The following is a 13820-nucleotide window of genomic DNA, read 5'->3' on the forward strand; positions in this document are numbered from 1 at the left end:
GAATTGAGCTGGGCACTTAACGTGACCCCCCTGGTCAAGAAAGCTAGGGTGGACCTGGCAAGATGGCAATCACTCCCGCTCAATCCGCTGGGGAGGGTGGCCCTATACAAAATGATGATTCTCCCCCGGTTCCTTTACGTGTTGCAGAACACTCCCGTGTCCTTCCCGAGGCCGTGGTTCCGCGAGCTGGACGGGATGGCAACCAAATTTCTCTGGGGTGGTGGGAGACCGCGGTTGGCCCTCTCGACATGTCGCCTGCCCACCTTTGATGGAGGGCTAGGCATGACTGATCTCTACCTCTACTACCTGGCTACCTGCCTTCTGGTCGTCCACGATTGGTTTGGGCGGGGATGGTCCGACCCGGCCTATAGAGTGGAATTAGAGGACCTGGGGTTCTCCTGTATTCAGGACCGCCTGTACGGCGCCCCCGTCCCCGCCTCCTGCCCAGACATCACCAAAGCGATCTTCATGGCCTGGCGGGCGGCGCTTCGCCACACCCGGTGGACCCGAAAACTGACTCGCGCCACCCCCCTCTGGCACGGGACTTGGTTGCGGACCTGGAGGGCTTTAGCTCATGGGATCTACTTGGCATCTCCCAGCTGGGAGATGTCTGGCGGGGGGGACGCATGTGCTCGTACTCAGAACTGCAGGCGCGCTTCTCCCTCCACTCCTCCCAATTTTATAGATACCTCCAACTGCGCCATGCCATATGCACGTACACCCCACTGGACATTAGGCTGCCGGATCACAGCCCCCCAGAGGCTCAGGTCATGCTGGGCAACCTAGGGAGGGGGGCTATTTCCAGGATATACCGTTCTCTTGTTAATAATACCCCCGTGTCCCGGGTAGACCTGAAGGAACGGTGGGAGGTGTGGGTGGGTCCCCTGGACGAGGCCGACTGGCGGGACGCCCTTATGGCCCCCAGGTTGGTGGCAGCCTCCGCCAGACTGAGGCTTATTCAAATTTACTACCTCCACACTGCCTACCTCACACCGGCTCGCCTTCACCGCGCGGGCATCTCCACTGACGCAGCTTGCCCCCGCTGTGGCTTTGAGCCGGCTGACTTCATACACATGGTGTGGTCTTGTCCGGATTTGGGGGGGTACTGGAGGGGCATAGAGGCCGAGCTCACGGAGGTCCTGGGGTGGGAGGTGCCACATGACCCTAGACATACCCTACTGGGCATCACTGACGGCCTAGATGGCACGCGCGCAGAGAAGCTATTCCTCACGACAGCGTTCATGGTAGCGAAGCGAGACATTGCAGCGGCCTGGAAACAACCGCAGCCACCTAGCTTGGCCAAATGGAGCACCGGGGTGGACTGGTGTGCGGCACAGGAACGGACTCTCTACCAGGCACGAGGTTGCCACAAGAAATACCGCAAGGTCTGGGGGAAATGGTTGGGTAATGCATTATGAGCAGGCGGTTTGGGGGGGAGAGGGCGGGAGGAGGGTTTCGGGGGGGGGGGCGGGGATGTGGCGTGTTCTCATGTAATGCTGTTGTCAGCTGATGGATCGACAGGCTCATGGTTTTTATGTTGTATTATTCAAAACAATAAAAACTTGTTTATCAAAAAAAAAAGAGCCCTAGCCTGTTGTGTACCAAGCCTAGAACAGAACTTTTTAAACATCATCCGGAGTATCCCAACCTTGGTGCACAGTCTTTATGCAGATATCACTGCAGTAGCGCATAATAAACTGATCATCTAGAATGAAGTCACCATAAGGCACAATCTTTAACTTACCTTACACTTAACTTTTATATCTGTATTAATTGACGTTGCATGTGTACAGGCTCTTCATTTTATTTAGATATTTGGAAGGAACTTTTTTTTCTTCTTTCTTTTTGAAAAAAAAAGTCTGGATTTTTTTTCCAAAGGTCAACATGACTAACCAACAAAAAAGTATTAACAGAAAATAGGAGGACAACAAAGACCAAAAAAAACTAAGACTGTCGGAGAGGACACTGGTGAGCCATGACAAGGTCCTAGTGTATGGTCAGTTCTCTCTCCTGCCAAAATCACAGTATGGCACAATAGACAGTATGATGCAGTACTGCCATACTGCTCTACAATTTGTCTATTCTGCCTCAACAGATGAACTGGCACTGCAGTACCAGGAGCAGGTACTGATGCTGGGACAAATGCAGCAGGTAGTGGTGGAGGTGGTGATGGAGCTGAAGAAGTTGAAGATGCTGTTGGAGGGAAAGAAGCAGCGGGTGGTGGTGTAGGTCCTGCCGATGCCGAAGAAGTTGAAGGTCGTGCAGTAGCCAAAGATTTAGCCAATGTTCCTGCTTTGGCCTCGTCCACCTCCTTCTGATGCCTTCTTCTGGCCCACACCAACCAGGTTGATTGGATCACCTGCAGTTTTCCTTAGTCTTGTTGTACCAAATGAATACTGTTAGATGTTGCCACAGGAAATTACTTTCTTGTAAAGTTTACAGGTTACCAGTTTAGAATTGACCTTGTTCCCTCCAGCTGGCACGGAGAAAAACTGCCACACAATAGAATCCTTGTGCTTCTTCATCCGCTCCAGCTCCTGTGCCTCCTCTGCTCCAGCTCCTCTTCCTCCTGCTGAAGAAAGACAGGGTCTTATTGGCCAGCCATTGCAGTTCTGCCAAATCTCAAGGTGGTTTGCAAAGAAATGATTTTCCCTCTGGGAAAGAGTACACCCATCACCTTTTAAGAGCTCGATGCAAATGGGGACAAGGGGTGTAAACTTCCTGTTTCCTACAATAGACAGAATTCTAAGCCAATGAAATGCTATTTAAGTTAAGCGAAAGTACAGTGATAGTATCACAATACCATCACAGTACCGGTATATTTCACAAATACAAGGTATAGTTTCAATATTAACACATCTACAATTTAAAAAAGTAACTATTCATGAAACCTTAATGCCATAATTTAAATAAAAAATAATAATTTGGTGTAAATATCATTTTAGAATTTTGCAACAGTACCGCAAAAGTACCGCAGCACCAACACAAAAATGAATACCATCAATATATAGTTAAAAACAACTTTTTTCTTTTACAAAAAAGAAAAAACATTCAAATTCAATGGAAAAACCAAAGAGTAAAGATTAGTTAGAATTAGGAAAACGTAATTTATTATTTCTATAGAAAAAGAACTTAAACTAAACAAACATTAGAAATGAAAAAGCTATAGTTATAACTTTATAATGATAACTTAAAGTTATAATTTACCCCCAGCCTTAAAATGACTATAACTAGCAAACCTCCATATAGAGTCTTGTCAACTCGGTAGCCATGTTACATTAACTATACTAGAGCCTTCCCCATGCACTGCTTATAGCCTTTGATATCACATCTCTTATAGTATGTTAAATGATAGCTTTCACAACAAGACTCATGACATCTGTATTGACATAATTTAAGAGCACACTGTATGTGGTAGTGTGGGGAGTTTTAGTAAACTTAGGGCATCATTAGGATGGCAAGCGGACTTTGTCCGCCCCCCATCCTGACGTAAAAAGGGCCTGCCCGCCATAAGTGCGGCGGTCCCGTGGGGGTGATTAGGATGCGCCCGCCACACTGCCTGGCGCATCCTGCATTCTTAACATTGCGGTGGGCAGGGCTTTCAGCATCACCCGCCACGCGTTGCCTGCCATGTTGTGCATGCAAATGCAGGGGAGTACCATATGTACCCCCATGTGCCCCCTCCCACCCACCCCAACATCCTGGGGGCCTGCAACGGGCCCCCAACTTCAAAATCCGCAGGCCTTTCCGTGGCAGCGAAAAGCTGCCTCCCGCCTGCATCTTGATATGGATGGCGGTGTCTTGCAGACACCGCCACCATATTAAACCCTTTTCCACCCGGTCGACTCGTCGACCGGGCGGAAAAGCGGCGGACGGTCTTCCCATCTGCCACGGTACCCCCCGCCATACTGATATGGCGGCGGGTAATGTGCATGCGGGCGGTGTTTTATGGCGGGCGGATCGCCACCGCCGTTTGGGCGGTGGCGATCCGCCCGCCATACTAATAGGCTCCTTAGTGTGGATAGCAAATTGACAAGACTGTGTCGAAGGTGCGCGAGTTGTAGTAATTTTAGGGCAGGGATAAATTATAACTCAGTCATTTTATTTTTTAAACTTTGTGTAGTTTAATTGCTTTTCTGTAGAAATAATAAATTACGTTTTCCTAACTATAACTAATCTTTAACCTATGTTTTTTTCATTGAAAATATAAACACTGTGATCCAAGGATGGAAAGCTAATTACTTGTCACCAATACATGCCCGTTATTGTTTGTGAGCAAACCACCATGTTCATTATCTCATTGACATTAACCAGTTGTAAAACATGTTCAATTTTGAAACAAAACACTTACACTGTTATTTGTTAAACACGTAAATGTTACTGTCTAAAGTTGCAAGCTTGATTGTTTTGATTGATCTCATGATCATTCTTTCTCAATCTAAAAATTCTTATCAAATTGTTTGGAAACTATTGAATATAAATTATTTAAAATTGAGTATCGCAGGATACTCTAGTTTAAATTTATATAGTTTACCATTCAATATCGTTTATCAACTGCATTGTGTTTCTGATGTCCTATTATTTTAACCTAACATTTCAAATAGTATTGTATGTCATGAGTTGTATGCAACATCCACCTCAGAAGGAAAAATAATTCATAGGTTTTATTTACCACTATTGACATTAGGCTTTAGTCTCCAGAAACCGATTTGTAACATAGTTCACTGTTGATTTATAGGCAGTATGATTCAAGGGAAGCTGATAGCAATCTGGTGTGTGCTGTCATTCAATATTTTCCCTGTTATATAAATGTATTTCTACATTGATTCATAATTTCTGTGTATCTCCATCACTCATATTCAAGGTATCACACATATTCATGGGGGCGTGGCTTGGACGCATGGCGGAGTAGCAGCTCTGCTTCAGAGCTCCCGCCGACACAGCATCATTTCAACATAAATCCTGGGTACATACCTGCCTGATAAACCTCCTGTGGGTTGAAGACGAGCGATGGTCATCCGCGCCGATGACGGAGTATGGAGCGGCCAGCGAAAAACAGCAGCAGCAGCAGCTGAGAGGTACCATGATGGAGGCCCTTGGTGGTGAGCAGCGCCATCTTGCCCTTACTGGCCGGGAGAGGCAGGGCCCGGGACCTGGTGCCAGTTGCGGTGTGTGAAGCAGAGACAAGTCCAGTGGGGCGGCCTAGGGGCACTGTGAAGCAGGATCTCCCCTCCAGCCGGCGCCGTGAGTTGAAGCTGCTCCAGAGGAAGATCATCAGTCGGGTAGCGCCTGCAGGGGGCGGGGCGTCTGAATCCAGGCGTTACATTGGATGCGGAGTGGAGGTATGGTGCTCGAGGCCGTGATACGTTCATGGTGAGTGCCTGGAGGCCGATCGGAGCCCCCGCCAGTTCCCCACCTCCCCTGTTGACATAGACTGAGGCAGCTGTACCGCACAGTAGTTAGTCTTGGCGCCAAGGGGAGTGTGGAGAACATAATGAGAGCCATATGGGGGGCTGTGTGCAGCATGTAACTCTTGATGAGGAGGGAGAACCCCACCTATGAAAAAGAGAGGAGGTAAACAAGAGGGGGGAACAACAAGTAATACATAAATAAATAAACTCAATAATGAAGGACTGATTCCTATGTGACTGGTACCACTCTTGAAAAGCTGGCAGTCAATTCAGCCCATAACCCACTTGAGATGAAGAGTGCAAAAGGAGTGGCCTCTGTATCCTAGAATAGGGGCGCTAATCGGTGCTGGCCCTGTTGGACTTGCTGTGGTGTGCAGAACGCAGAGAGGGGGGAATTGGGGCCCACTGCATGTACTGCGTAAGTGAAGATTGGCGATTCGTATCCCTAGAACATCCTACTGCTAGGAGGGGGTACGGCGTGGACTAAGGAAAGCAGACACATCGAGTGAGTGGAAGACTGATGTGGACTGGTCTTGAGAGAGTGCGCCTGACTCCTTGGGGACCTCAAGATCGTCAAAGACAAGGCAGCAAAAGTTCAGTCTAATAAAATCTCTAATTATGCTCAGCCGTGCCTGGCAGAGTCAGCGGGGGCAGCTGCGCAGCAGCCTGATCAACAAGTAGATGCCCCAGGAAGGACAGACACAAGCCCGACGTTGGCAGACATAATGGAGGCAATTCACTCCTCAAGGGTGGATATGGTCCACAGGATCGAATCGATGGCCATAGACGTTAACCTACTAAGGGCTGATTTCCATATAGTGTCAGATAGAGTTACCGACATGGAGCAGAACATAGACATTATGAAGCAGGAGATCCGATCTCTGAGGGACACAGTGGTCAAGCTCCAGCAAAGAGTTATACAGCTGGATGATCGAGCAGAGGATGAGGAAGGAAGTCACAAAGAAATAACCTGAGATTTGTAGGTTTTCCACAAAAGGCAGGAGGCCCCTCAGCTGATCTGTTTCTGGCAAATTGGATAGTGCAAGAGCTGGCCCCACAAGACTTTCCAAATTTTCCAATATTGAAAGGGCGCATAGAGCACTGGGTCCACAGCCACGGCCAGGGCTCTCCCCAAGAGCCATCATAGCCCAATTTTTTAATTACAGAGACCGGGATATTATCCTGCAAAGCGCCAGGGCGAAGGGCCCGATAACCTACCAGGGTCACTCGATTGCAATCTTTCCGGATTATACGCAGCAAGTGCAGGAGCAACGACGATCTTTCCTAGCAGTGAAGAGACGACTGCGGGAGTCGGGACTGAAGTATAGCCTGCTATACCCTTCGAAACTCAGGGTAGAACATAAAGGAAAGGCCCTGCTCTTTCAATAAGAAGAGGAGGCGTCGACGTGGCTGGATGAGATGGGCCAGTTGAACTCTTGCTTGGCATTGCAGACGGACTCTGGTGGGTCCTGGCGTAGAGGAGGGACAGGGGGCAAGAGGTCCCAGGCAGCACGGAAGTCGCAGGCAGATCGATATGGCAGCCCAGGTAGGATCCGGGTATGCCCGGATGGAACATTGTAGGCGGAATCGATGCCGAACTCAGTAGAGGGCTCTCAAAATGTAGTGCCGGACTCTGTGGTGTCTAATGAAGTAGCGTGATGGAAGCGGTCTGTATTATTATTGAATTAGAAGTGTTGGCTGGGGGTCTATGATTCCACAAATAAATAGTTTGTAACATATAGGTAAATGTGTTATTAGACCAGTTGGTTGTGAGCCGGCGGGGGGTCCTCCATGCACCCCATAGGGACCGAACCACGCTCTGGGAGCTGGAGGCTCGTCCTCGCACCTAGTTGGTCGTTTGGTCTTTTGGAGTTTATGAGGAAGTATTGGCTCATAAGATATATAGAAGACAGCAACGCAGTTTTGAATTAGATCGTGGTCGGAGCCACAGTTATTGTTGATTTGTAAGATTTCATAAGGTGGGCCCTGCCGCGGCAGAAGAGGAGGGAGGGAAGAGATGCAGGGTTGCCCATGGGGAGGGGGAAGTTGGGGGTTCATTTTGTTTTTTATGTTGGGACACATCGGATGCATTATAAGAAAGAGGACGATCTGCTCAGAGTGTTTGTGAAAAGGGGCCAACCCATATGGCAATTGGTAGGAGGTCAGAACTGGGTGGGAGGGAGTTGGGGGGTAAAGTAACTGCTGGAATATGATGAACATGGCTATGTAGGTACTTACTTGGAATGTTCGGTGGTTGGCAGCCTTTGAGAAACGTAGAAGAGTATATGCATATTTGCAAAGGTACAAGGTGGCTATTGCGTGCCTGCAGGAAACTCATGTGTGGGGAGACTCAATTCTGTGTATGAGACGCAGATGGCAGGAACAAATGTATGCTACATCCTATTCAGGATTTGCTAGAGGTGTTCTTATCTGTGTGGCACCGGGAGTTCCTTTTAAATATTTACATCATGTGGCGGACCCGGAGGGTAGGTACGTGATCCTCATTGGACAAATGGATGGGAGGGAAATATGCATTATCAATGTTTATGCCCCCAATGTTGACTGCCCGATTTTCTTCGCCTTGGTGGTCAAAGCCGCTGCACCCTATCTTGTAGAATCAACATTATTGTTGGGGGATCTTAATTGTGTGTTAAATGGAACTCTGGATCGGGAGCCTCCTCGGTTACACACCAAACCACGCATGACAGAAGCCCTAAGTGACTTAATGAGGAATTGCAACTCATAGATGTATGGAGGGACAGATAGCCGGGACAAAGGGTATTCTCATGCCACACCCCCGCAACTAACACATTCAGTCGTTTAAACTATTGCCTTCTAACCTCGGACCTGGCTCGGGAGGTTCAGGTGATAATATACCAAGCCTGATATATATCAGACCATTCACCGGTTTTGATCAGCTTTGAGGGCCATAGACCCAGAGCTGCTAACCCTACATGGCGACTTTGGGCAGAGGCATTAATGAACCCCCCCTTTGCGAAGGTGGTGTCAACCGCAATCACTACATACTTTGAGGAAAATTGTGGGACATCATCACATAGAGCCCATGAGTGGGATGCCATGAAAGCAGTCATTAGGGGTGTTTGCATACACACAACGTATGGGGTCAGGCAACAATTGGAGAGGGACATCACGGTTCAGGAGTGCAGGCTGACCAAGGCATTACTGCTGGGGTCCCCACAGAGGAAGGGGGCGTGGTGTGAGACCCAAACTGAATTACTAGAGGCATGGAAATGATTAAAAAAATATGATTATAAGGTATACAGACAGACTCCATAGAGAGGGTGATAAATCTGGGTCCATGCTGGCTAGGCTACTGAAGTGGGAAACATCCAAGGAGCCGATACTGCAACTGCAGGACACGGATGGAAGGGTAGTCCAATCGCAGGCGGGGATCTTGGAAATATTCGTGACTCATTTAGAGAAGGTGTACAGTGGTGGGAGGGGGCCGGGAGGATCAACTATAGCGGAATTTTTGGATGCAGTGGAATTGCCCCAATTGGATCAGGAGACAATGGAAAGTATAGGAGCCCCAATTGGGAAAGAGGAGGTGCTGGGTGCTATTAAGCGATTAAAGCTAGGAAAGTCGCCTAGGAACGATGGTTTCCCTGCAGAATTCTACCAACACTTCGCTCCACAACTAGCGGATCGATTATTTGAGGTATACAATGAAGCCCTACAACAACTAGTGCTCCCAGACTCTATGCAAGAGGCTTTGGTGATAGTGATCCCGAAACAGGACAGGGATCCTCAGGTGCCGAATTCCTATAGGCCGATCTCCCTGCTCAATATTGATGTTAAGATTCTGAGTGGCATTCTGGTAGATAGACTGCTACCTCACATGTCTTCTTTGATCCACCCAGACCAAGCAGGATTTATTCCATGTCGCAGCACCCTGTTTAACTTACGAAGGTTAGCACATGAATGGCACAACCCGTGTTTAAAAAACGAAGACTATGTGGTAGCCTTATTCGATATCGAACAGGCATTTGATTCGGTGGCTGAGTCATATGCCTGGGCCACCCTATGAAAAATGGGGATGAGCACAAGCTTTCTCCAATGGGTTGCACTGTTGTATACATCCCCCCGAGTTAGGATTAAGATAGGAGGTAGAATCTCCAGGGCATTTCGTTTGGAAAGAGGGACCAGACAAGGCTGTCCCCTGTCCCATCTCCTATTTGCAATGGCGATGGAGCCACTGGCGGTAGCACTCCGGTGCCGACTAAAAGACTGGGGGATTACAGTAGGGGATACAGAACACATGGTCTCCATGTATGCCGATGACACTCTGGTATATTGTAAACAACCTAAAATTTTGGTTCCTGTGTTGTTGACAATTCTTACTGAATTGGCTGAGGCATCGGGCCTCCGCACGAATCAAACCAAATCTAAACTGATACCTATAGGTCGTTTTGCTGAACAGCCAGCAGATGATCTTCCCAACTTGGGGATGCAATGGACCATGTCGGCTCCTAGATATCTGTGCATTAGATTAGCAAATACACCTGATAGCTTCCTGGAACTTAATATAGTACGGGTCGTGGAAGGAATTCGGGGCTCCGTACGTTTATGGAGGGACCTGCCGCTGTCCCTTATGGGCAGAGTGGCAATTACTAAAATGGTCATTCTCCCACGGTGCTTGTACACACTACAGAACTCATTCTATAAGATACCGTCCATGTATTTTAGAACACTGGATAACTTGATCATAGATCTTCTATAGGGCTCCCGCCGAAAACAGATTAGATATACGACACTGCAGAGGCCCTGGTCGATGGGGGGAATGGGGGTATGGGAAACCGTAGTTAGAAAGGTGGTGAGAAGCGCACCGTATGCTCCGGATGCGCCTCTATGGGTAGTCCCACCATTCGCTAAAATTGCGGAATCAATGTCAGTCCGGAAATGGAAAGCGGGGGGATGCCTGACTATGGGTGATTTATATCACAACAGTCACTTTATAAATAGAGAGGATGCAGTGACGGCCTTTGACCTAGGTAGGGGACCGTTTCTCCACTATGCAAAAATCTCCAGTGTAGCTAAAGAACTATGGCCTGCGTTCCCGGAAAAACCTCCTGTAACCAAAACGCTGCAAGTGATGCTGTATGTGGCCCAGGGCAGACATTTGATAACACACCTATAAAGGCGATATGGGAGGATCTCCCTCGGAGCTCACTCCCTATACAACGTAAATGGGAGGTGATGCTGGAATCCCCACTGATGGAAAAAGAGTGGAGTAGAGTGCACAAAACTGTGAAACAGGGGTGTTTGAATGAACGTTTTAAATTGATACAATTCAACTGTATACACCAAACCTATCTCACCCCTAAGTAAAATATACACAGTAGGTGCATGAGATGCCAGCAGACGGAGGCAGATTCTTTAGATGTGGTGTGGTCGTGTCGGGGGATGGTAGAGTTCTGGGATCAGGTACTGTGGAGCCCTAGAAATGCTTCGGGTGGGATATACCCAAAGAGATGAAGATGGTCATGCTGGGTCTTCTCCCAGCACCAAAAAATAAGAAACTGAGTAGGAGATTAGTGATGCTGGGATTAATAATAGCAAAAAGGTGCATTGTGATTGAGTGGCGACAGCCGACCCCCCCCCCCCCCCCAAGAGTGATATATGGACCAAATATATGTGGAAGTGGGCCACGGCTGAGGAGTAAGAATGAAACAGGTCAGCAAGGATGATAAAGTGGAGGAGGCCTTGCTGGCATGGTCAACAATGATAAATGCTCTGCAGGCCCCGATCAAAGACCAGAGAGAATAGCTCTGTGGAAGGACCCAAATATATGCAAGATACCTCCGATTTCAAGAAAGGAGCAGACTGAGTCTCAAAGAGTTCTTTGAGGTGAGCTAAGCATCCGAGGGGGGGTGTGGGAGTTAGGGGGGAACATTGACATTTGGCAGAATTGTTGTTCAAAGACTTGCGAGTTAGCAGGGAAATGAGGACCCGAGGGCCTAATTAGAGTTGAAAATGCTTGGATATCCTGTGAATGTTTATACAAATTGTTATGATTATATATTTAGGGAGAATGCAAAACGTTCCACCTGGTACGGACAGCAGCCTATATTCCTGATAATAATGTAGTATGTATGATGTTATCATAAAATGTCAATAAAGTTGTGGGAAAAAAATCGCTCATATTCATTTCAAGGTATCACTCATAGCTCATAGCATATGACACATTGACCATGTTGTGCCTTTAATCTCTTAGGGGCTGATCATGAGTCTGCCGGTCTGACTGCCAGACCGCTGTTGTGGCGGTAGGGAGAATGCTGCCAATTAGGCAGCATCCCGACCACCGCATTGCGAGCTAACCACTGGGTCGGTGGTGTGCCGGCAGTGATCTTGCGGCGACGGCATGATCAGCTCACAGAGGGAGTCTGAAGCCAAAGCCGCCACACTGCCCTGTTGTGCGCACACTGTTGCCAGGCAGCATGCTGTGCATGGCACACAGGGCACACTTGACACTGCAGGCATGGGGGGCACAACATGTGCTCCCAGCCACAAAGTACAGTGTATAAAAGCACCTGAGGGCCCTGTTTGGGGTCCCTTTTCTGCCAACCTTTTCATGGCGGGGTCCCTGCCATGAACAGATTGGTGGAAATCCACCTCGTAATTGGCACAGCGGTGCTGGCATTGGCACGGTCTCCAGTCCCCCCACCTTCCCCATCACCGCTATAGGATCTAGAATCCTGTCGGTGGCGGTAGTCCAGTGGCAGTCCGACCCCCATGTCTGTAATTGGGCGGTCGGTCCACCTACATGGTGGCATTGGCTGTCCACAGACCGCCAGTCTCATAATAAGCCCCTTATTCTCTAAATATCAAATATTACAGAGAGCGCTCAGGCAAGAGGGGGCTTGTCAATAAGGGCTTTGTTTATATCCAAATTAGTACTATATTCCACTAATGGTTATATAGACAATAAGTCCAATTACGCCTCATTCTGGGTATCAAAATCTGTCCCCACTCTAATGTGGGAAGGCCTATTTTGGCTACTACCCTGGCCAGATAATCCACACCTGTGAAAAAAGTATAGGCTAAGCCTCCATACATTCAAAAGCAAGAGCATTTTAGAAGGTGGAATGATACATCAAATAACAAATGGCATGAGATGAGGAAGAAATGCTCCTCCGTGTGGAGCAAAGCCCACTCTCTCTATATATTTTAACCCTTTCGCTGCGGCGGGAATTCCGCCGCAGCGCTGGGGGGTGCGGGGGGGGCAGCGCGGTGGCGCTGTGCTCATGACGGAGCCGCTCCGTCATGAGCCACGGTTGAGCTGTGCTCATGACGGAACGGTTCCGTCATGACTCCGCCCATTTGCGTTGTCCCCCCGCACAGGCGGGGAAACAGCGCCGCGTAGGCGGAGCGGCCGCCAACGGCCGTGACATGACGGAACCGTTCCGTCATGAGCACACGGCAACCGTGGCTCATGACGGAGCGGCTCTGTCATGAGCTGGGAAGGGGTTAAAGAACCGCCAATAATATGTTTTGCAGACAGCTGGGTTGTTGATACTAACAGGAGGGTATGCAGTTCCTAATAATAACGTTTTGTGTGTTAGAATCACTAGGTCCCAAGGTGATAGTGTGAAAATGGTCTGGTTAAGCGGAGTAAAAGGTACTCCTTCTGGAAATGAAGACCCTCACACACCCAACAAGCGGGTGTCTTGCTTCATCACCGGGTCTTTGCTCCTTATCGGGCCGGCCCGATAAGGAGCAAAGACAAAACGTTATTATTAGGAACTGCATACCCTCCTGTTAGTATTGATTGTTGGGCATGTATGCTGGACCTGCAATAGTATTTAGTTAGTTTATTATTGTAAAAGCCCCTCCTTTCCCCCTTCTTGTTTGAGAGCTGGGTTGTTGAATCAGACCTAATAAATAAAACTAGACTAACTCAAATGGTTCGATCGGTCATGGAGAGGAACCAGAAGTTGGAGAAGGCTGGAGACTGAAAGGGAAGATTCGAGATCAAGAAAGATCGTAGGTTATTCACCAAAACGTAATTGGGAAAGATGATAAAAGGTACCAACAAATTGTCCCCCTTTAGTGGGAAAGCACTGGCTTAGACTAAATTCCTACTAGAGAAAATACTGCAGCAATTAAAAGATTGCCCATGTATAAGGAGAGGGGGCGCACAGGCCCCTTGGTTACAACCATTACCATAGATACAACTAGCTAGTCAACACCTTGGGGACCATTTACACTTCAAAGGCCTGGCACAAATGACCCCCGACGGACCCTCCTCTATCAGTTACCAAACATAACAGGACCTCTCAGACAGCCGCGGTCCATGCAGGTAACAGCGGTGGGGCGACAATCCTAAGAACGATGCCAAGGGAAAATTATTTATTTATTTTATTTTCCCTCTGCATTGTTTCTCGGAAT

General features: G+C 48.3%; 1 long non-coding RNA gene across 1 annotated transcript in view; it reads right to left on the bottom strand.

The window, feature by feature from the left end:
- Nucleotides 1–1788: 1788 nt before the first annotated feature.
- LOC146831282 (uncharacterized) overlaps nt 1789–13820 on the bottom strand; it is a 133221-nt gene continuing 121189 nt past the window's right edge. Inside the window, exon 2 of the long non-coding RNA XR_014961258.1 lies at nt 1789–2572. This is a non-coding gene — a long non-coding RNA (uncharacterized LOC146831282). The remainder of the gene's footprint in view (nt 2573–13820) is intronic.

Source organism: Triturus cristatus, chromosome 5_1 (assembly GCF_964204655.1).
Source record: "Triturus cristatus chromosome 5_1, aTriCri1.1, whole genome shotgun sequence".
Classification (NCBI taxonomy): Eukaryota; Metazoa; Chordata; class Amphibia; order Caudata; family Salamandridae; genus Triturus; species Triturus cristatus.